General features: G+C 35.8%; 1 pseudogene; it reads left to right on the top strand.

The window, feature by feature from the left end:
* Positions 1-13,584: 13,584 nt before the first annotated feature.
* On the top strand, positions 13,585-20,223 carry LOC115956403 (annotated as a pseudogene).
* Positions 20,224-24,808: the final 4,585 nt, after the last annotated feature.

Here is a 24,808-nt window from a genome sequence, read left to right as displayed (position 1 = left end):
CCTCTTTCACGTACTAGTGGTACATTGAGAGGATTAGGCAATAGTTGTGATGTCATGGTTGGCCTTTAGAGCTAGTTGTAGGTGTCTTCCAGTGGTCTCTATATCTCCTCCAAATCTTGTTATTTCCATAGGTGAGCCCAATTATTGAGCTGTAAGAAATGATAGATGCATTGTGTAGTTGTTGAGCTTTCAATAATATTGATTTTGCTATTGACTTGCAATATAGTGTTTCTATTGATTTTCTTCAAAATATATTTAAGGTCCATTGCATAATGGGCTTTAGCCCCCAAGACATGAGGCGGTTGTTGAATCATGCTTGATCCACCTTCTCTTGATGCTATCATGGAACTTCTATCCATTTTCCGGATGCCTCCATTTTTTTTTCACAACCATTTTACTTTGCTGGATTCGTGGAAATACTTTGCCTTTGCTGGAACTAACGATCTTTTAGGCTTTGCTGAAATTGAGGGTGTACTTAGTTTTGTTGGAATTAAGGATCTCCTCAACTTTGTTGGGATCAAGGATCTCCCAGGCTTTACTTTCCTGGAGTTAAGGATCTCTTAGACTTTGCTGGAATTAAGGATGTACTCAGCCTTGCTGGAATAAAGGATCTCCTCAGCTTTGTTGGGATCAAGGATCTCCTCAGCTTTGTTGGGATCAAGGATCTCCCAGGCTTTACTTTCCTGGAGTTAAGGATCTCCTAGACTTTACTGGAATTAAGGATGTACTCAGCCTTGCTGGAATAAAGGATCTCTTTAGCTTTGTTGGGATCAAGGATCTCCCAGGCTTTGCTTTCCTGGAGTCAAGGATCTCCTAGACTTTGCTGGAATTAAGGATGTGCTTAACTTTGTTGGAATAAAGGATCTCCTTAGCTTTGTTGGGATTAAGGATCTCTTTAGCCTTGTTGGGATCAAGGATCTCCTCAGGCTTTGCTTTCTTGGAGTCAAAGATCTCCTAGACTTTGCTGGAATTAAGGATGTACTCAGCCTTACTGGAATAAAGGATCTCCTTAGATTTGTTGGGACCAAGGATTTCTTAGGCTTTGCTGGGATCAAGGATCTCTCAGGCTTTGCTTTCCTGGAGTCAAGGATCACTTAGACTTTGCTGGAATTAAGAATGTACTCAGTCTTGCTGGAATAAAGGATCTCCTCAGCTTTGTTGGGATCAAGGATTTCCCAGGCTTTGCTTTGCTGGAGTCAAGGATCTCCTAGACTTTGCTGGAATTAAGGATGTACTTAACCTTGCTGGAATAAAGGATCTCCTTAACTTTGTTGGGATTAAGGATCTCTTTAGCCTTGTTGGGATCAAGGATCTCCTCAGGCTTTGCTTTCCTGGAGTCAAGGATCACCTAGACTTTGCTGGAATTAAGGATGTACTCAGCCTTGCTAGAATAAAGGATCTCCTCAGATTTGTTGGGACCAAGGATTTCTTAAGCTTTGCTGGGATCAAGGATCTCCAAGGCTTTGCTGGGATCAAGGATCTCCAAGGCTTTGTTGGGATCATGGAACTACTCCATTTGGCCAAACCCGTGGGTGGAGCCAAGGAACTTTTCCATTTTGTTAACCTGCGCCATATGATATTATTATCAAGTTGCTGCAAAATTATTTAGCCCCACAACGTGAGGAAATTGCTTTGCTGTGTAATTTACATTTCATCAAATCTCTTTGATTCACTTACTTCTCTTTCTTCTTTTTCTTTTTAAACAAATGAAACAATATCATGATTTTTTTTTTTAAGAAATAATACATTAGCCCCCAAATGTGGGGCCATTTCTCTATTATGTAGCTCATACAATCTTCATTTCATCAATCTCTATTTTTTTTTTTTGGCACACTTCTCTATTTTTTTTTTAATAATGAGACAATGTTTTGATTGTTAAAATATTATTACATGACCCCTCTTACCCCCTTTTTGTAAAGAGTAGAATCCTCATGAGAAAAAATGATTTTGCTTCTTCTAGCTGAGTTCAATATTTATTTATTTATTTTTTCAACCTTTTGGTTGTACTCTATAGGTTGGCTGTACTCTCAAAACACCTTTAGTATTAGTTAAGTTTTTATGAAACCAGTGAGTTGCCTTTGGAGACCAATGGTACAAAGTAGTTTCACACCACCAATACCTCATTTAACAAGCATCTTCAAGTTTTGGACTTCAAAGTTTAGGACTAAACTAACTGCATAAATGCTAATCAAACTTACCAGCTTTCTTCTCATCACTCCTTCCTACCCTTTCTATTGCTCAGGGTGTGGAGTCATTAGCAGCCAATCCCATGCCATGTTCAAAACATTGTGAACTTTTGATCAATGTCAAAACCATTTAGCAACATGGTCTCAACCACCAATAAGTTGAAATAAAACAATATTGCAGTACCTTTTATGAATATTTTTAAAATGAGGTCCATTTAATTGGAGGATGAGCATGACAACCAAACTTATCTATGATTCTATATTGTGTAGAACAAGTGTCTACTTCTATTACTAAACAATACAATGCTTTTGCTTTCATGCAACAATGATAGCTATCCATTTGAAAACCATAGATTTCAGTCCATTATGTTCAAAATATAAAATGGAGAAAATAATGATACATAAAACTTATCTTGTGTTGGGAAATTCCCCAAAATTGCATATAGAGTCTCTCGGTAGAACGTTCGTTGGAGGAACCCACACTTTTGGGATCTTGATGTTGAACGCACCAAGGGGAACTTTCCTTCTTCTAAGTGTTTCCTAGCTTTGGAGCCATGCTTGCGAAGGGACTGCTTTTTTCCCTCTCCTTTTTCCCAGTCCCCAGCGGAGTCGCCAAAATGTGAGGGTGCTTTTTTCTTTAGCACACAGGCCCAAGGATCCTGGGCCAAATAGTTGTATTTTGGTGGACTGGACTTGGTTCACCGTAGCTAAATGGGGGCTGATTACGAACCAAGTTGTGCGCAAGTCACATAAACCTCCTCAAGGCAAAAATACGATTCCTCCTAAGTAATAAAATACCATTATAAGTGTTTTAGTATCATAAAATGACCCTTTACTCTTACAAAATAAGTAAAATAGATGTTTATAATATTCACAATGAGAAAGAGATTGAAATAGAATATTTAAGGCTTATCTTTTATCGTATAAACATTTTAAAGAATTCCTTCACTTGGTACCCCGGGCGTACTGTCGTGGGATCCCGGGACATACTGTCGTGGGATCCTGGGGCGTATTAGGCCTGTAAGAACCCAGAATCTCTGGTTCTCTGCACTATACAATCTTTCTCCATGCTTGTTATGCAATGGAGTTTTGTCCTTTCGTTTTACCTCTATAGGTCCTACACAAGAACAACTATACAATGCACATATCTTCAAATAATTGTTAGTTTCTTAGATTAAGATATATATATATATATATATATATATTAATACATATACATATATGTAAATGAATTTCATGAGAATGATTTAGCCATGAGGATCATGGATGTCAATACCGTATCGTACTGGTCGTACCGGCCGAAATATACCGTACCGGCCAGCAATCCGGTACACTCGACCCCCCTATTTCGTACCGGAAAAAATACCGGCTGTACCGGTCAATTTCGGGCAGTACCGGCCGGTACAGAAAATTTTTTTTTTTTTTTTTTTAAGTTTTGTAATTTTTGAATTTTTGTTAGGACAAAATGGTAACTTATTTGTATTAACTTATTAGTATTATTTGTTTTCTTAGTATGCAATGGTAACTTTTAAGCTTTCTATTTTATTTTTTTATTTTTTTTCCCTTTTAATTGATACTAAAGTCTAAAATCATGAATAATTAGTTCTAAATTGAGGAAATGTTTTATGGTAAACTTTTATATTTATTATAATATATATATACACAAACACATACATACATATATATATATATATATATATATATTTATAAATATAAAAAATAGCGGTAAACTCGAAACGGTACACCGGTATTGACTGGTATCCGAAATATATCGTACCGGTGGCCAAACCGGTACGGCCTCCGGTACGGTATTGACATCCTTGATGAGGATCTTGGCCCCAATTCTCACAGACTTAGTGCTTTTGCACAAGACTTGTGGGATTTGGAACTCAAGTGTGAGTGGCTTTGCTTGGGCAGGGACTCAGCTTTACAACCAAGAATTTATATGTATTGAGCAGCAAGAAGCAGTAAAGGAAGATAATATGATAAATAAATATGCAAAGTAATTGTTAGAAATCCTCAAATCAATATGAGATATTTCATTATTTTTCTTGATTGTGGATTACAAATGTGCTCACTAAGACGTGATACAGGGTTCAAATAAGCTCAAAAATTACAGACTTCGATGGCTATCCAAGCCTAGACTTGCAAAGTTTGAATCCTTTTGAATCCAAGTATGTGCTATAGTGGTTGTTTCTGGGATACCGGGAGACATTAGTGGCTGTTTCTAGGATACTGGGAGACATTCCTCTGTTTTTCTTAAATTTTACAGAGTTCTATTGACTCTGTTATGATATTCTTCCTACGGAAAAATCCCCTCCTTTCAACATGGGTTTTCTCTTCCTTTTATAGTGTGTTTTCTGAGGCTCCATGGTACTAGTGATTTCTCTCTTTTGCCCCTCAGAGCTCGTGCTGTGACAGTTGCCCAAGGGCTGGTCTCTTCCCTTTTTTCTCATAGTTTTCATCTTTTATTGCTGTTTCTCTAAAAGTCACTGTGAGAGTGCCTTTTTCAGGATACTCAGGCCCAAGGATCCCGGGCCTGAATGAAAAAGAAGGATTTGGTGGACCGGGCCTTGACTCACCGCAGCTAACGAGCTGTTTAAGAATCAAGTGAATGCAGAGAACACTCCTGACAATATAAAGAAAAAATGACAGACAAGGATATCGAAAGAATGCCAAAATATTAACAACGTAAGTTCAGAAGAAAAACAGGATTAGCAAGACGATAAAGAAAAGGTGCTGTGGGGATCCCGGGAATTATTAAGCAGTGTTTCATTAATAAGTTATCTGTTTTGATTACAGAAAGCTCACTAGGACGTGATACAAGGTCCAATCAAGCTCAAAAATTGCAGTCTTGAATGGCAATTTTAGCCTTCAAAACTTGCAAAGTTTGATTCTCGTTGAATCCGAGTATGTGCAATAGTGGCCTTTACAGGATATCGGGAAGCAGTATTTGTTCTTCCTTCAGTATTTTTCTTTCTGCATAGATTTTCTGATGATTCTTTCTAGAGAATTTCTTCTTTTTTTGTGTTTCTTTCTTTCTTTCTCGCTACCTTCTTCACAACCCGTCCCCTCCTTTTATAATGGAGTTTTTCTGGGTGTCCCGGGTTCCCCTGTTTTGTTCTCTTGCAAACAGAGCATGTTCTGTCCCTGTCGCCTTGGTAAGTCCCTTTGCCGTTTTCTCTCATTCTTTCCTTCTCTTGGTTCTGATTCCTTCGAAAGCTTCTGGTCGGTCATCCTCTTTGGGACGTGCTGAGGTATGCCCTTCTCAGTATCCCCATTTCTGGTGTATTCCTCTTTTCCCTTTCTTTCCTATTTGGGCGGAATCTTGTTCTGCCATTTTTGAAAGTCATTCGTTGCTATTCTTTCTTCCTTGTCCTGGTTCCCCGAGGCCCTTTTGCTGTCTGTGCCATGAGAGGTCGCTCGCGCTTCTTGTTTTTCTTCTTTTCCTGTCTTCTTTCTACCGATCTGTCTCAGTCTTCTTTTTTATTTGTGCTTGAAAGGTTTTGGGGATCCTTGCTTCTTTATATTTTGCCGTGGTCTCTTTTTTGGGATGCTTCTTCCTTTTCTGGGCTTCAAGATCCTAGGCCCTGTTACTTTGGGCTTAGCCTGGATTTTTCCTTTTGGGCTTGGCTTGTTCTTCTTCTTCTTTTTTTTTTTGGACTTATTTTTATTATAACCCTTTTTAGACCTCAACAGTCACTTGCTGACTTTCCATTCCGGGGCGTCCTTGGTAATTAGCCTTCAATCTCTCTTGTTTCAAGGTTTCTCATTTTTCAGACTTAGCTGTCGGTGTTATTTCCTTGCTGTCATTATTCCCAAATAGCTGGAATCTTTTATTGTTGGGTTGAAAGTTCCCCTCCAGTTGCTTCTACTTATGATTTTCATGTGGTACAGCTCCTTTGTTCATGAATGTTTGCTTTGTACTTTCTGATTCTTTGCTGCACCACTGGGTACTTGAGAAGGACATCTTTGTTTTTCATTTCTTGTATTTCGTGGTACCTTTCTTGAGTTGTCTCAATCCCACAGTAGCTGTGTTGCATTACCTGAGGATCCCGGGCCTCTGGCAGCCTCTGGGTATCCCGGCCCAGTTCTTTCACTGGATTTTGCTGGACTTTTTAATGACCTTTTTGCTGGAAATCTGAACATAAATAGGGCCTTAATGTTGATTCTTCTTGCTGCTTGAATTGGGCCTTCTTTACTTTTCATGGAATGGGCTTTCTTGTGAAATTTTAGCCTTCAACACCATTCTCATCAAAGCAACCCAAGAAATGATGGGGATAATCAAGCACTCGGCAACTTTATTTTGAGGGAAGATGGAATTGAGGAGGGCGTTGATAGAAGTATGGAGGTTGAGAGATATAAAGGATAGCTCCTCTCTATCTCACTTCGACTTTGCTACAAATCCTTATCCAATCATGAATATATTGATTTGGAATAGTAGAGGTGCCCTGAAGCCCCAGTTTAGGAAAACAGTAATGGACCTTGTTGAATGACATCTTCCCATAATCATTATAATTATGGAGACAAGGTTGTGTGGGGTGAGAGCTGATGAAATAATTGAAACTCTCCCCTTCGACGGAGCAGTTGTCACTGATACTATTGGCTTTGCTAGAGGTATCTGGTTGCTGTGGCATTCAGATCTAGTGCAAGTTGATGTGCTGGCAACCACTGAACTAGAAATACATGCTCTTATCTGGGAGCCTACTAAGAGCTATCCCTAACAAGAGGATTCAACACACACTCCATTAAGCTAACCAATGTGCAAATGAGTTAGCTAGAATGGGGTCGAGTGTCTTTACCTCTTCTGCTATTTTTGTTGAACCACCACATGTGGTGGGTAGATTATTGGCCTATGATAAGGCTAATACATTTCTAACAGACTTGTTAACTGCTAATCTAAGTTCTAATCCTTTCCTACCAAATATATATATATATATATATATATATATATATATTTTATGAAATTTTAAGTCATTTCATTACCCACCGGTTTCCTTTCTCTTTTCACAAAACAAATTATTGAATGATTAACACAAACTATAAAATGAACAATCACAAATCATAATCTCAAGGGTTAGCTAAATGGTTCTTAAAATATCATGATAATCATGAGATTTTGGATTCGAAACTTCTTGCTAGCATGTTAAGACATAGGCCCAAGGAATTTTTCCTTATAATAACTTGGTGTGCGTGGGATGAGAGACTACATAAAAAAGTAATCACAAGTCACAACCTGTCTCAGTTTCATGTTTGAATTTTGCATACTTTTCCTATAATTTGTAATATTAGTTGCTGTCTTATTTCAGATTCAAGCTAATTAGCTATCACACATGCTGGATGATCTTGACCGATTGAAATTAATGTTTTCTACTATCGTCACTTGTCTACAGTCTTCTGCATGTGTTGTGTGGGTTACATAAGGAAAATGCTAAAATCACATACTATTTGATAATTTTTTTTACAAATTAATGATATGGCGAATAGTTATTGGTAAGTAAAAATATGATATTAGTGGTGAGTTAAAAAAAAAAAAATTAGAAAGAATTTGTTACATCAATAGTTTGTAAAAATGTTACGAAATAGTTCATCGATGTCTGTTTTTCAAACAAGTTGGCCGTCTCATAGAATTTAATGCATATGGGACTCCACAAATCATGCCTTTCCCTCCTACAAGCCTCACATTCATCTAACGCTAAACCTAATTAGTAATATGCCCATGGGTTGATTAAAATTCGAATGTAAAATTAGTAGAGAAACTATTTCTACTCGGCATGAGATTATGGAATAATTAATTAAGAGGAAACATCTATTTGGCACAATCAAAATATTATATATTGATATATATATATATATATATATATATATATATATATGTATCTTGTTTTTGTCCATACTCTTACTCATAATAAGAAGGCAACAACAATTAGGTGTTTATTAAAATAGTTGCAACCATCAAGATGTGTTTGATCTTTGGTCAGCCACCACTGTAGCCCCACAAACGTTTTTGACATTTCTTCTTTCATAAGCTTTGCACTTTTGACTTTGACAAGTAAGGACAGAATAAAAATAAGAATATACTATTATTAACACATTTGTTTAACTAATGAGGCATGTTGTTGTTGTTGATCACTTGTGGGGAGAGGGTGACAACTTTTTCAACATGGAAGTTTGTCAACAATTTGAAGAGGTATGTTTCCATTATACCATACGAACAAGTCATTAATCAAAGATTTTATATACAATGAGATGACACCTATTAAAAGTAAGTTCAATAAAATGGGCCTTATGTATACACTAAATAGTAAGATTATCTAACCATCATAGTTTTACTGCTACTCTAAATAGTATTAGTGACAGTATCATGAAAAAAAAAATTATGTAGAAGAGAATCTATATGGAAGTAGTCGTATTGCATTAGTTGGTTCTTTACAAATGAATTGAATCTTTTATATAGAAAAAAAAGGAGATGTACCAAGAAAAATGACTATAAGTTAAAAATACCAATCATTGGAATCTTAAGAAGAAAGAATAAAAAGATATAGATAGACAGATGTATTGATATTAGGAGTCCCGACAAATTGCACGAAGTAACTTTTATTTTTATTGTGTATCATAAATGAGTGTTCTTCTTTTTTCTTTAATAAATTGGAGAAAAATCCTTGTTTGCCTTTTGAAGGGTCTTTATTCGAATCATTTCTTTTTATGTGATTTAATTTTTGGTAATTCACATCCCATCTTCCAAGATTCTTTTAGAATTTTTTCACAGCATTTTTGCCAAACTAACATAATTTATTCTAATCCAAGATGATCTGGTTTATCTAATTTCTTTAGAAATTCCAGATAACCTTTTCTGTGCATCTCATCCCATGGGTTTGATAGTTTGATAAAAAATAGTTGTAACCAATATTGATTCTTGGTGGATTTATCAACAAATAATATTCTAGAAAAACTTTTGAGAGTACAGAACTGAAGCAGAAAATCTTTTGGGGACCTGAATACACTGAGCCCCTGGTGTTGTGTATCAACTCATTGGAAGAATCATTTACCTAAAAATTAATTTCCTTGCTTCAACTTTGTTTCTAGACCACAAGAAGTTCTCCATAGAACCATGATTAATTGAGTCCAAATTTACACTTGAAAGATGATCACCTTCCTTTAAAAAATGAGACTGAGAGTAACAACTACAAATCTTTTCGTCAAAAAAATTGGGAGTACCTCTCTGTCATATAGTGTGCCTGATTTCCCTTATTTATTATTTGGTGCTTGATAGCTTTACATGCCTTTTTTTCTTCTTCATATAGAACCATGCAAGAGGCAAAAGAAAAGAAATCAATTTGAGCTAAAAACTCGTATATGAGCTTCGGCCTAGAATATGGACTTGAAATATCTCTAATATCTCTAACAAGTCAAAATAATAATAATAATAATAATAATAATAATAAGGCTTTAATAGAAAGTTCAAATGATTTATTGATAAAATCAACATATAGACGAGACCCAGCAGCTAATATGATTGAGATATATAGATGCTATCATGTTTGACATTTTGATTTTAGCTAGAAATGTGAACAATTATAATATTCTTATCGCCATTTAAATAGAATGCTATGCTGTTGTGCCGAATTAAGTCATCTCTCACAAATCGAATATGCGTACAGCTGTAATATAACCAAATTTGATATATAATTATATAAGCGGGTTGGGGGAGATGGAGCAGGTAAATACCGAAAAGAAACAAAGAAAGATGTAAAGAAAAGAAACTTTCTAAATAGAACTGAGATTTTCTATTACTGAATCAATGAAAAATGAGAGAGAGAGAGAGAGAGAGAGAGAATACAAATAATTACCTACTTTGTCTTTATATATAAGGGGAAGGGAGATGCTAACAGATACCTTTAGGGTAATGATTAGTAATTCATTTAAAAAAAGTTTTTATAGGAAAAAAAAAAAACAATTAATGTTTTGACAGTTTTTTTTTATTTCCCATAAAAATGATGTTAAAACTTTTCGAAAATAGATTGTTAACCATTGCCCTAATGACCCTCGTTAGCATGACTCATAAATGAGTGGGAAATCAAGAACTAATTAACTCAACTAATCCTAACTAACTCCACTAAGTAATGGCTTAAGGCAAGAACCAATAGGAGCATGACATCTGGCCTGCTTTGTAACTGATTTAGACTTGTAACCTCACGTGCTGGCTTCATGTCTTTCATTAAACCAAACGCTGTCGTATCTTGCACTTCTTTATTTCTTTTGGAGAAGCTTTCTAATGTCGTTTTCTTCTTTTCTTTCTCTACTCTTCTGCCGTTTCATTTCTGCTCTTGCTTAGTTGATAAAACTTCAACAAAAGAGAAACAAATAACATGTGTTGCGTTTTAGTATTTTATAATCAAATTTGTAGTCAAACTTTGTTTAATATTATATATTTCTACATGAATTAATAATAGATAAAGTTTGGTTCTAAATTCGTTTTAATTTTAAAGTTATCAAGATATCAATTGATTTTTGGTTGGAGTAGAGTTAAAACCCCATATTTTTTATTTGAAGCAGGAGGTTTTATCGATTGAGCTAATTTACTTGAAAAAAAATAGTTAATTAAATGATAGTTTTATGGGTACAGCCGTCCAGAGAGATTACTATTACCTCATGTGGATCACACGAAATTTTGGGAAGATCAAGTTCTTGGGGGTTTGTTAAGGTTTTTTCTTTATTAAAAAGAAATCACCAAGGTATTTCTCAAGAATTAGTATCCTGGTACCAAGATCCTTTTAACTAAATTGTTTGAAACATTCTGGTACCAAGAATCATATATATATATATATATATATATATATATTTATATTAAAAGAGAGAGGGCATCCACTTAGTGCACTATGTGTAGTACCCAATATGTATATGTTGTGATATGATTTGAAAATGGGATTATATAGTATATATTATGCAATTTTATTGTGAAGGTTTTTGTGAAAATAACTAAATAATGAATTATTATATAATTTGATAATTCTTATATAGTGTAGCAAAGGATTTATAGCTCACATGGAAGGATTTTTTTTTTTGTGTTGATATAGGTTTTATTTTACTTTTAGTTATATATTGAGGGTGTTATTTAAAACGATCTAAAACTTTCATGGTTTTCATATATATATATATATATATATAGTTACTAATCCGTGTGATGCATGGAATAGTCATTGGATAAGTTTTAGGGAAAAAAAGAAAAAGCAATGTTATTTTTTTATGAGAAAAGCAATGCTATTTTATTTATTAGTTTTTTGTGGGAATGAATAAAAGACATAATGTTGCATCTTTAGTTTAGTTTGTACTATATATATTGATATATACAAGATAAGTTGTAATATAAATACTAAAAAATGTTTATTGAAAGGTCATAACTTTTCAAATTTATATACCAAAATGTGTCTATTGAACAAAAATATGCATATTGACTGAAAAGATACCTGTTGACCGAAAAGATGCCTCTTGATTGAAAAGATGTCTATTGAATTAAAAAGGGTCTATTGAATGATAATGTACATATTGACCAAAAAAGTGCATATTGAATGAATGTATCTGTTAAATGGTCTTAATCTTTTGGGTGTAAATAGTATTTTATATTTATTTGATAACTTCTTCTATTTTATCTTTCTTAGAACCACAAGAAATCTGTGGGTTTTCTCCAAAATTGATATTTGTAATTTAGTTTTTTATTTTTTGGGTTAAAGACTTAAAATATGTAAATTGCTGTTTTTCCGTCATCTCTAAAAAAACATAGAGAATTCTGCAACTTTATATCTCCTAGGAAACTCTACACACGGGCCTGTTATATCTGCGAAATGCAGGGCCATATTTTTTATCAAGATAATCTAGTATTTGATTGACCCTATATCTATATCTATCATTAGCACTGACACCTTCTAGTGGCCTAATTGGATCGTTGTAATGATGCCTTTCTCCATATGGTTTGAATCCTACTCTTCCATTATCTTGGCCATTCCTATGCCAAACCTATTGTTTCATTCATTTGTCATCTACGTGGGTGTCTACCTCCACCTTCATTCGTGAGGCCATTATTCCTTGGAAAAACTACGTGACCTCACTGTTTCATTTTTGGTGGAGATCCTCCTTGAAGAGGGAACCAATCATATCTTGGTCCTTCCCCTCCACCATTTTCATATTCATTGGCAATTGGGTGTGCAAACGCTCCCTCTTTATGCACCTTATGAATGTTATTTCTCATTCTCTTCCCTACGTCTTATCGAATGTTTTTCTTCTTAATGACAGTTTTTTTTTTTTTTTTTTTAATGTATACATCTTATGTGAAAAAGTGAGTAAATACTGAAACTTAAAGGGTAAAATAAAAAGGCACAAATATTCAGTATTTTTAAATGTATATGTGGCATAAATTTATGTAACCACATAACGCAATGAGGAGCAGTAAAAAAAAAAGTTAAACGTTTTGATTATTAGTTCTTTTATATATATATATATATATATATATATAAATTTAGGATTCAAGTTAAAAATCACTCCAAATTATATATAGGAATTATGTAATTTATTCAAGTATTTGACTAAAGGTTATCCAATTAGCTGGTGCAACTGCAAATAAAGAATATACCACTTACCACAATATGATTTCTGACATCTAAATCTTATTATATAATATATGATATTAACAAATATTATTTTAGTATTTATTTAAATTATTGATAACATGTCAAAATAAATAAATAAAACAGGATTTTAAAAACTTGATGGTTAAGTATGACTTTTTCGATGATTCTAATGATAAATTTTTTAAGGTTTAGTTACACTATCTCATTTTCTGCACATGAAGAACCTAACCAGGTTTGCATCTCCCTTTCTCCCCTATTGTAAGGGGAAAAAAAGTTTAATAAAATGGGCACAATTCATTCACATGGATGGTGGAGAGATCAAGCAGTTTAAGACTATTGAATAGTGCAAAGTGCAAACTATCAAATATATTAGAAAAGCGCGCATGTAATGGAACTTAATCTTGTTGTTAATAGAATAACCAGATTCAGTAAAACTAAGTAGTTGGTCGATGATATTGTTGGTTGATGATATGTTATTAAAACAAAGATCAACAAAACCAGCTCAGATTGTCCCGTATCCAAGATTTATTACACGGTTTTTATATCAGCTTATTATTTTTCTTCCTAGTTCCATGCATCAGAAGAAAAGTCAATTTCATAATTTACTTTTCAACTCTGATTAAAAAAAGAAAAGAAAAGGAAAGTATAAGTCAAAAGACTAAAAGAAGGTCATGAATTACTGCCCTCTACGTTCTCTCAAAAGTCACATCTCTCCATATATGTTAGGATTTCTTCATTCCTTTATGTGCGTTTTGTGAGAGAGAGAGAGAGAGATGGTGAACATTTTTGCAGTGTACAAGCCACTGTTATGTTGGGTAATGAAGCTAGTCGGGATGAGACCCCAAAGAGTGGAAATCGAGCCAGGAACCGTAATGAATATCTGGGTCCCTAATGAAACTCCAAAAAAATCCAAAAACAGCAGTAGTAATAAAGCTGTTGTATTCATTCATGGGTTTGCAGCTGATGGTATTATAACGTGGCAGTCCCAAGTGTTAAGCTCTAGCAAGAAAGTACAAAGTTTATGTGCCGGATTTAGTGTTCTTTGGTGGTTCAATCACTGACAGATCAGAGCGGTCGCCTGAGTTTCAAGCTGAGTGTGTGGCAAAGGGTCTGAAGAAACTAGGTGTGAAGAGGTGCACCTTGGTGGGGTTGAGCTATGGTGGGATGGTTGGGTTCAAGATGGCTGAGATGTAGCCTGACTTGGTTGACTCTATGGTGCTCACTTGCTCTGCCATGGCCTTGACAAAGTCCATAAGTGATGCAGCCCTTGAGAGGATTGGGTTCAAGTCCTGGTCTGATTATTTGCTTCCAGATTCTGTCCAAGGTGTGAAAATACTTTTTGACATTGCCACCTTCAAGTTGCCTCGGATCCCTAATTTCATTTACAAACATCATTTGGAGGTATGTAATATTATATCATATATGCTTCATCATGGTCACCCATATGGGCATGCGTAGATAGTATTAACTCTTTGTTTCCCATATGGGCATGCATAGCTTCTTTTACCTATACACCACAAAACTGATATTATGGATCAAAATCCTTTAGAATTATCAGAGTTATTTTGTATGTACATCCTGTATATTCCAAGTAATACGTATGAGATATGGCTATTCAGACATTAAATTTAAATATGATTAATTTGTAGCTAATGGTCATGGACCGATCTCATTGACTATGCAGGTAATGTTTGACAACAGAAAGGAGAGAGAAGAATTACTCGAGGCTTTGGTCATTGATGATAATGACTTTACCATTCCCAGTCATCCGCAGGTTTGAATTTGAGCATTGAGAACTAAAATCGTATTTATTTGTGCAGAATGATGCTTGTCTTATTTTCTTTTTCTTTTTTGAGAATCGAATGATGCTTGTCAAATATATAGGAAATGGAATTTTATTGCGCTACGTGATACGTGTAGCAATTAGGTTCTATGTCAATCCACAATATTCTCTAGAAAAATTTTGCACGACTTTCTGAGATAAGAAAAATGTTTTCCACTTTTCCTTCCTTTTTACACGTCTCTCTAGTATCTCGCGTCTCCAGCAACATACACATCTTAGCTTACAATCACATTAAACACTTACTCTTATAGCAATTTATAAGCAAAATTAACAGGAGTGCTTGATGCATGCATTTGTTTCCCTAGAATGCTTTAATTATTGAATGATAAATACAAATTTTAAGTCATTCATTTGTTTGAGTTTTGCTTACTTTTCCTGCAAATCGCAATATTAGTTGCTGTCTTATTTCACACTCAAGCTAGCTAGCACACATGGTGGAAGATTTTGTTGTTAAATTACCAATTTTTTCAAAAGTTTAAACCCGTATTTATCACATATGTCTAATACTTGACCAACTGAAATTAATGTTTTCTGCAACATTTAAGTTCAGATCATCACGTCTACAGTGCTATGTGGGTTCCATAATGTCTGTTTTTCAAACAAGTAGGTACTCCCATGGAACTAGCTAGCTAGGATTTAGAGATTTGATGTCGGTCTTCATTCTATTAATGCAACTGGGACTCCACAAATCATGTCTCTCCCTCCATATCTAACACGTGTTAACTAGCCTCACATATATCTAAAACTAAACCTAATTAGTAATATGGCTATTGGATAGATTAAAATTCAAATGTAAAATAGAGAAACTATATATTTCAACTTGGCAAGATTATGGAATAATTAAGAGGATGACATGACATCTATCTGGGACAATCAAAATATTATATACTAGTCGTAGACCCGTGCGATACGCGAAAAAATTTGACATCACATTCTTTTATGTAAGTAAAAAATGAAAATAGTGGTTTAGACTTATAATTAATAGTCTCAAACCCATCTCACAATAATGTGATTACACTATAATATATAATATATATTCTGTAACTAAAGAAGTCTCTATCTTGATTTTTTGTATATATATATTTTTTTGCCAAGGAAACATGTTGTGTTTTATTTTTAATTATTATATATGACAAAATATTTTGTAATATGTTATAATATAGTGAGATATGCACCAAAATGCAACACAATAAAAAAAAGAAAAAGAAAAAAAGAAAAAAAGAAAAAAAGAAAAAAGAGAGAATGTATAATTTTTATTAGAACATGAAAATGAATCTTGATGATTTCATATGAAAACTAACATTATTTTGCATTTTTGGAGATGTTAATGAGCAATTTATCCAAACTTTGTTTTCATTTTTTCGCATAAGAACTATTAAACAAAGTTATAACAATTTATATTTCAATAATCACTAAACTCATATATGACAATCAACTATTACAAAAAAAAATTTCTCCCCAAAACATATATTGATTTATATTTTTCCTTTACACACAATTTAAAAATTTTGAAAAACTAAGGAAGCTAAATGTGTAGTATTTTTTTTTTCCCTTTTGAGAAGAAGCTAAATGTGTAGTTGATTTTAGTCAATCAATAAAAAAAAAGGGGGGTAGATAAAAGCAAACGTATTCATGATATAATTGTTTATACATGTCCATATTTGTTTTTTTATACCATGAAATCACCTCATTATGTTAAGCTACTGAGAAATTTATACATTTAATACTCATATTTTCTAAAAGATTCTTGTAGTAGTTGTACAACTGTATCTTGTTTGATCTCTCCCAGGTCTTTAACTTTAGCCTAATTCGTAGCATATAAACCAATGATCATGAAAAAAGAACCTAGCAAGATGAAGCCAAACACAAGTTCTAAATTTTAACAAATTAGCCAAGAAAATAGTAGGAAAAGATCTTGAATTATAAATTATCATGTGTCAACAAACAATGCAATAATCTATAATTATACTGCAAGAGTAATGCATTGATGATTGTAGAATTGCTAAGGAAATCATCCAAGTAGATGACTATATATATATGGTAAGGAAAACTTGCTAAAAAGTGTGACCTATGTGAAAGTAAAAAAAAAAATAGTAATGCAAAAAGTGAAATAGTGTAAGAGAATTTGATTAGTAATACCAGCATATAGACAACCTAACAACCATTTATCATTTAAGCTATGCTATTCAAATTGCTTTACTGACATAAAAAACTATTGTTATTATCTTGACAATACTTATCAATCTTCATATATTAACTTTCTCCATTCTAATTAATCCACGAACTTCTAGAACTTGTAAAATGCCTATCATAAAGCATTAAAACAAATAGAATGTCAAGATTATAGAGAAATCTAAATGAGAGAGAGAGAGAGAGAGAGAGAGAGAGAGAGAGAGAGAGAGAGAGGCACCTGTGATATGTAGTAGATATAAAAAAACAAACATGAATTTGATAATTGAAAATTTTTCCATCACAAATACTAAGCTTATTGGTTTTAAAAGAGATAAAAAGAGAATATATATATATATTATAAATATGTAGGGAAAAGTTATAAATGATACATAAGTGTCGTGGGAGGGGAAAGGTTAGAGAAGAGGAAGAGACCTTGTATATTTTGGTAATTAAAAATTGTATTTGTAACTGCTAAGTTGCATATATGGGTGTTTGTGTGTGTGTGTGTGTGTGTGTGTGTCTCTCTCTGTGTATATAAACTCATCGAATTAAATGTGGTAACATAATAACAAGTCTGAATAGAGAACTTTTGGACTACCATATTGGTTTATGGAAAATTAGAGACCTTTCATATTCATTATTTTTTTTCCCAAATTTTTTTATGTGAAAATAAGATCACGTCGAGGTATATGCTTCAAGTAAGAGTAATGGATATTAGTATTATCATGGAATATATAAAGCAATAGTTAAACTTTGTAAGCATCTCAGAGTTGTTTTCTTAAAAATTATAATTGGTAAGAATTTTTTTTTTTTTTTTTTTGAGATGATAAATGGTAAGAATTAGAGATTAGATCTTTAAAAAAAAATAAAAAATTATATTTGTATGTATGACTTGCTGTAAAGTTATTTATATCGTAAAATTAATGAGAAAACCATACAAAGCTAAGTTATAATCTCAAATACAAAGAAAAAGAGGAACATGATATGCTCCATACCTATCGATCATAATATGTAGAAGATTTTGTTTCTTCTTCCAAAGTATCCTAAGAAGTTAGAAGTTAGCATATATTTAGATGAGACTAAGGAAAATTAGCAAGAATTTATATAGTAAATAGAAATAGAACAAATAACAAAGCCATGTAGAAAATAAAATAAATAAATGGGAGGGAAATGATCATGTACTAAATTAATAAAATGCATTCCAATTTTTTAGACTATTTTAATGTTTAAAATGCAATTATGTATAGGAAAATTTTAAACATGAATATAAAGAAATAGACTAACAATTCACAATTGGAAAAAAGAAAAAAAGAAACAATGTATTACGGCATCGTAAAATATATATATATATATATATATATATCACAAATCATAAAATTTGTAGCTAAAAAGCAAAGAAGTTGAGGGGGTAGAAAAGAAAAAACTGAACTCAAAGGGAGTTTCCAATTCTATTTGTAATTTGGTGACTTATGGGATGGAAAGAGAGTAATTCAAAATTTATATAACAAAAATTAAATCAGTGGGTTTTAAATACAAAAGGAGGCAAATGAATGTTTTCATGGGGAGAGAAGCCGTTTTAAAATGGCTGAAATGTGTTAATTAATGACTCCCTTACATTAATCAATTATTAATTTCTTTATTTGACTCTTCTAAAAAAAAAAAAAAAAAACACTCTTTATTAGCTGGTCTGTTAAGAAAGCTCATTCAATTGGGCTAATATTGATGAACAAATACCATAACATTAACATCAATGCATTAAATGATTTTTATTGTGGAGGAGGTTAGGAGAAAGGTTAGTTTGCCATAGATTTTTTTTAAAAAAATGGAACAATTAAAACTATACTCTTTATTTTCTATCTATGGAATCCAGACATAGTAACAGACAATACAAAACAAAACATTACCAAACCAAAAAAGAAAAAAAAAAAAAAGGAACTTAATTGTTTCACATGTACTAAATCAATGAAATGCATTCCAATTTTTTAGACACAATTTTAATGGTTAAAATGCAATTATGTATAGAAAAATTGTAAACATGAATATAAAGAAAAAGACTAAAAATTGAAAAGTGGAAAAAAAAACACTGTATTACAAAATTGTAAAAAAAAATCTAGCACAAACCATAAAATAAGGAGATGATAAGTCAAAGAGAGAGAGAGAGAGAGAGAGAGAGAGAGAGGATTGATTGTTGAATTTAAGGCAATTGAGATTTAATGGTGAAGTCATTAATAGGAGAAATATTAGCAATTTGTTTGGTGGGAAGATGATGTGTTTTTTTTTTTTTTTTTTTTTTTGAAAAGAGGAAGATGATGAGTTGTGAGAGAGAGAGAGAGAGATATAGATAAGACTTGGGCCTTATGGTGGAGATAAGGAGATGATAAGTCAAAAAGAGAGAGAGAAAGAGAGAGGATTGATTGTTGAATTTAGGCAATTGAGATTTAATGGTAAAGTCATTAATAGGAGAAACATTAGCAATTTGTTTGGTGGGAAGATGTCGTGTGTGTTTTTTTTTTTTTTTTTTTTTTTTTTTTTTTTTTTGAGAAGAGGAAGATGATGAGTTGAGAGAGAGATATAGATAAGAAGTGGGATTTATGGTGGAGATAGGGGTGGGATTTATTTTATATTTTTTAGTATTTTAAAATTGACAGAAATTATTTTTAAATTGTTGAACAAATACAAAAAAAATATGATGGAAATGACATGGCTGCTGACGTGACTCAACATGAGCGTAGTAACATTAAATGCTATACTTCAGCTTTTAGTATTACATAGATTTGATATATCTTATTTTTTGTCCCTACACTTACACATTTCATGTCCATCAAGATGTTTTTTTAATCTTTGTAAGAAAGATGTAAATTCCATAGTTTCGACCAAAAATGAAAGAGACTGCAATGTCCATATATGACCCGTTATTCAATCCTTGACCATTTGGTCAGCCCCCACAGTAGCGCCACAAATGATTTTTTTTTTTTTTTTTGACATTTCTAATTTCATAAGTTTTGCACTTTTGACACTGAGGACAGAAGAAAAATAAGAATGTACTATAAAATGGGAAATTTGTTTACCCAATGATGCATATTGTTGTTGCAGAGAGTACATCTATTGTGGGGAGAGAATGACATCATTTTCAACATGAAAGTTGTTAACAACTTGAAGAGGTATGTTTCATTTGTGCCATATACAAGTAGTCATTAATCAAAGCTTTTGAATACATTGAGATGACACCGATTGAAAGCAAATTCAATAAAATGGGCCTTATGTTGTTTTATGTATATACTAATTAGGCATTGGTTGTGATCGCAGGCAATTGGGAGATAGAGCAACACTACAATATATAGAGAAAGCAGGTCATCCTTTATTGGAATATGGAGACCTAACACAACGAAGCTTATAGTTAATTTGTCATCCTTTGTGGAATACTTTTATTGTTTGGAGCTCAATATATATACTTTATAGTAATTTTTGTTTCTATTGCGAATCAAAATATTTGAAAACATGTTGACTGTCTTGGTAACTAAGAAATGATATTGGTTTCCCACTTTTTTTTTTTTTTTTTTTTTTTTTTTTTTTTTTTAATTTCAATTATTATAACAAGTAAGAGAGAGGGTACTCAAATCCCCAAACAATGCTAATGACTATTGTAAGGACTCAATTTGTAACGACCCAAAATGATACTGGGTTCGCACGTAAAAAAGGCCCAAACAATATCATTTGTAGAGCGTAGGTTTGAAAGGCTAGGCCTTAGTCACCGGACGGTGGTTTTGTCGTGGTGTTCATACAGAATTAAATCGTGTTCGCTCGAGGAGTCTTTCTCCTGGAGGCGGACTGGGAGGCTTTGGTTCATGGCCATTTTTTCAAGCCTCTTCTTTGGCGCATTAACCTTCACATTATATAGCCATTCTTGGTTGATCCTAACCCTCCACTTGTTGATCAGGCAGGTGCCTACTTAAGTACTCGTCCTATCAGCTGCCTCCCCTTGCTTTTTGTTAGTTACGATGATTGAAGTCACCCTGTTCAGGCGTCTTTTCTCATTAATATGGTTAGGACGTTTGCGGGCGCATTTAAGGCGGAGGGGACATATTTACCTTGAACCGGTTCCGCATCGTACCCTTACGTAGGTCCCATTCTACTCGCCTCTTCTTCAGGGGGCTTTTTGGGGGCAGCTTTCAACGAGATGTTGTTCTTCCCTTTGAAGTCTTGGAGTGCCAAGGACAGGGTCATCCTCGACTGTGCCCCCGGCATTTCGGCCTTTCCCTATTCGTCCTCAGCAAATACCCTCCTCGGCACGGGCCCTAGGCCCTAGTAGAGTGTGGGCCGGATCATAAGTTCCCTGGCCCCACAATAGCTCCTTAAAATCCTGTTATCCGGCTCCTCGAACGAATAGGAGGGTTTTGATGACGTCAGACATCTGTCAATACCTGTCAATCCTTATCACCTATCAATTCCCGAGACTTTTCGTCTGCCCGAGACACGTTCCTGGAGACTTTGGAAGGTGAAACGTGGCCTCATTAAATGCGGGCGGCTCTGTGTTTCCCACGTTCTACGGCATGATGGAGATTTAACGGTGGGGATTCCTTGGCCTTTATGGGCGGGAAAATTCGTGCAGTTACTCTCAATAGGAAGCATAAATAATTTTTGGAACGGATTTGTCTCTTCAGTTTTGCACTTAAGAGTTCTAGCGCGTATACCCTAAGTTCATCTGAACTTTCGTCCAAACTCAAGTCTATCTCCGGCACAAAAAGTTTGTCCGCAGCGTCTTTCCTCTTTTCTGTAAGTTCCTTGCCTCCATTAACTCGTACTTTTTCTTTTCTGGGTTTATTTTTCTCTGGTTCTCTTTCTTCTCCCGTCACTGGTTGAGTTTGTTTAGTAACTCGTAGAGATGGTTAAATTGAGACTGAGGAAATTAGTTGATACTGAGGAGGCGATGGAAAAGTTTATTGCCGATTACAGGATTCCTTCCAACGTAAGTCTGAGGCATTGTAAGATGAGGGAGTGGTACTATCTGAGGGGCACGGGCGAGGTGGTAATTCCTGTCCTCGCCTTCGTAGAGGGGGGGTATGAGAATCCCCATGGGGTCGGTAACAAAGGGTTACCTCAGGCACTTCCGACTAGCCCCCACCCAGTGCACCGGCAACATGTTTAGGATTCTGGGTTGTGTAGATGCCTTAAACGAAAAGATGGGGCTAAGATTGACCCACCACGACGTGAATTGGTGCTATAATCTCCAAAATTTGAAGGGGAAATCCTACTATATGAAGACGAGAGACGAGAGAGTTTGACTCATTCAATGCCTCCCTGATTCCAACAAGGGATTAAACAAGGATTTCCTTTTCGTCTCCAGTGAATGGCATGATGGCAATCCGTGCCCCACGGTAGAAAGAGAACCAGGTGGGGTATAGGGACTGGAAGGGCGCCGACCCTTTGCACTATTCTAATTTCATGTGGTTCGGTAACTAACCATGAGCGTGTCTTTTTTTTTTTTTTTTTTTTTTTATAGATCCACACGCTTTTCACCGACACTTTCACCTGGTTAACCGGGTGGACTTAGAGACTGTTCTTCAAGCGGCAGTTTTCGTAAATGACGGAGATGGTCAAGTCCGAGCCGCTCACAAAATCTTAGGGTACGCTCCCCTTCAGAAGTCATTTGTCGACCCTAGGCACGTGATCAGCGCTAGCCGTCCTCGGCTTCCAAAAATTACCGTGGTCGAATCAGGATTTTTAATCTTCGAAGGATCATCTGTCCCCGAGGGCATCCCACTGGTGGACCACTCCTCATCTCATCAAGTAGCGGAGGACGAGGGAGAGTTAGATCAATCCGAGGAGGGATTTGGGGTATTTGACCTAGTCGATCAATCCGAGGATCCTTCTGGTGATATAGGTGACCTGGCCTTATCCGAGGCGGAATTGTCATCAGTGGGCACATCTTCCCAAACCGGGATGGGACTTAAAAGAAAACCCCTGACCAGCTTATTCGACCTCCTCGAGGGTCAGCCGGGGAAGGGTGCGCAAGGAACACTGCAGTCCAGCGCTCCGTCTCCACCACCTCAGCCCCAGACCATCCAGACTAGGTCATCCTCCACAAAGTCGCAGCCACAATCTCCCCACTCCAAACTTCCTGCTCCTCCCCAACCAGCTCTGCCTCCTCGGCCGGGCCCACTGACTCAAAGAGAAAAAGGAGTCCCAAGGGTAAGGAAGCCATGGATGGGGGAAAATCCCAATCTTCCAAGGAGAGGGATGAAGCCCAGCGTGTGAAGCAATTGAAGATTGGGATCCAAAGCAAGGGTAAGGAGACTGAAACCCCATCCGCCCAAAGTAAGGGAAAGGGGATCGAAGCCCAATCCTTGCCAAGCGCTTGGCTTCTTGCCCCAATGCTCCATGGGGGGCCACTGTTGGAATCCGCGTCCATGAGGGCCCTTGGAGATGGCGAGGGGGGTTATGTGACCGACGCGTTAGGGAGAACTATGCTGCTTCCCAATGACGTGGATGAGTTGAAGAAAATGAGGATGCAGGAGGTTTTCCTCAGTACGAAGAGGTACTTGGGAATGGTAAGGCTCTTGAAACCTAAAACTTTATTAACTCTTGCTCCCTGTTTTGTCATTGACAATGTATTTTCCTCACTTGACAGGCTCTCCAGGCTACATATAGAATGGAGGAGGAAGTTAACAAGCAGAGTAAGGCCGCTGAGAATGAACGCTCCAAACGCCTAGACGCCTCACGGACTCTCAAAGCTTCCGAGGACGACCTCGCAAAGGCTAAGGACGCCTTAAAGGAGGCTATCCGAGAAAGAGATAGTGCCTCGGCGGGTTTAGATGATGCTCAAAAACAGGCCGAGGAACAGACAAAACGTCTACTCGAAGCCGAGGATCAGTTGCGAATAGCCAAGGAGCAGATCAGTGATTTAAAGAAGAGACTGATCTTGGTAGAAAATGATAAAGGCGTGGCGAAGTATGCCCGGGACGAAGCCATAAGGGCCAAGCGAGAGGCTGAGTTTGCCAGAAACGAGGCTGAGGCTGCCAAGGAAACGGCTGAGGATGAGGGTTACAACGCGGGGGTAGCCGAAACCCAAGCCTCCCTTAAAGCCCAAATTCCCAGAGTATGCAGGCTATATTGCTCCCAGGTTTGGGAAGAGGCCTTAAAGCGAGCTGGGGTGGATGCTTCGTCTGATTTGTGGAAAGCGGAGAGCATATTTTACCCTAGAGCCATCCGTGAGGCCGCCTCCACCAGCTCCGAGGCTGTGAGCGATCAACATGAGGGAGGGGTCACTTAGTCGGAAGCTGCACAGGTCGGCGTCCCTCCTGGCGAGTCGCTTATAGAGGGAGAGCTTCGTGATGTGATAGAAACACCTGAATGTATGGATCCCGGGGTACCCAAAGAGGATGCCGAGCTTATGGTCAGCGCTCAGATCCTTGACACCGAAGAGCCAACCATACTTGCCCAGCCCCTGCAGGCAATTCCCCTCCCCGTGGTCCCCAAGAGTATCAACACTGACCCTGCTCAGTCTTCCCCAGAAGGGACTGTCTTCCAGGGCGTCGAAGCTGGTCCCATTCTGCCTTCCCAGGAAGTGGCCGACAGAGAACTGAAGAAGTAGAAACCCCGGCCAGCCTTCGCATTTGTTTTTAGTTTAATGATTATCTAGTTTCTTCTTTTTATTTTGAAAACTTTGTAGTCGGCTGGTAGTTTGAACCTGTTGAACACATATATGAAATTATTTTCTTCCTCTTTCCTTTTGGTTACTTGTTAGTTGCCCTCGTCGATACTTACTATTGTTGATGATTTCTGAATAAATTATCTTAACATGTATGAATGGTTGTGCATGCGATATATTTAGAATCATGTTTCGGAACGTTAGCTTACCCGCACCTATAGAGCCTTGAACTCATGTTTGAACCTCCTCCAATGGAGATATAGGCATCATCTGAGATGTCTCGTGTATTGTTAGGTCCAACTTTGTATCCAGATCCTCTTTAAGTAGTTGGTTT

The sequence above is a fragment of the Quercus lobata genome, chromosome 8 (genome assembly GCF_001633185.2).
Source record: "Quercus lobata isolate SW786 chromosome 8, ValleyOak3.0 Primary Assembly, whole genome shotgun sequence".
Classification (NCBI taxonomy): domain Eukaryota; kingdom Viridiplantae; phylum Streptophyta; class Magnoliopsida; order Fagales; family Fagaceae; genus Quercus; species Quercus lobata.
Note: the sequence above shows the minus strand (reverse complement) of the source record. Positions and strands in the feature narration are given on the sequence as shown.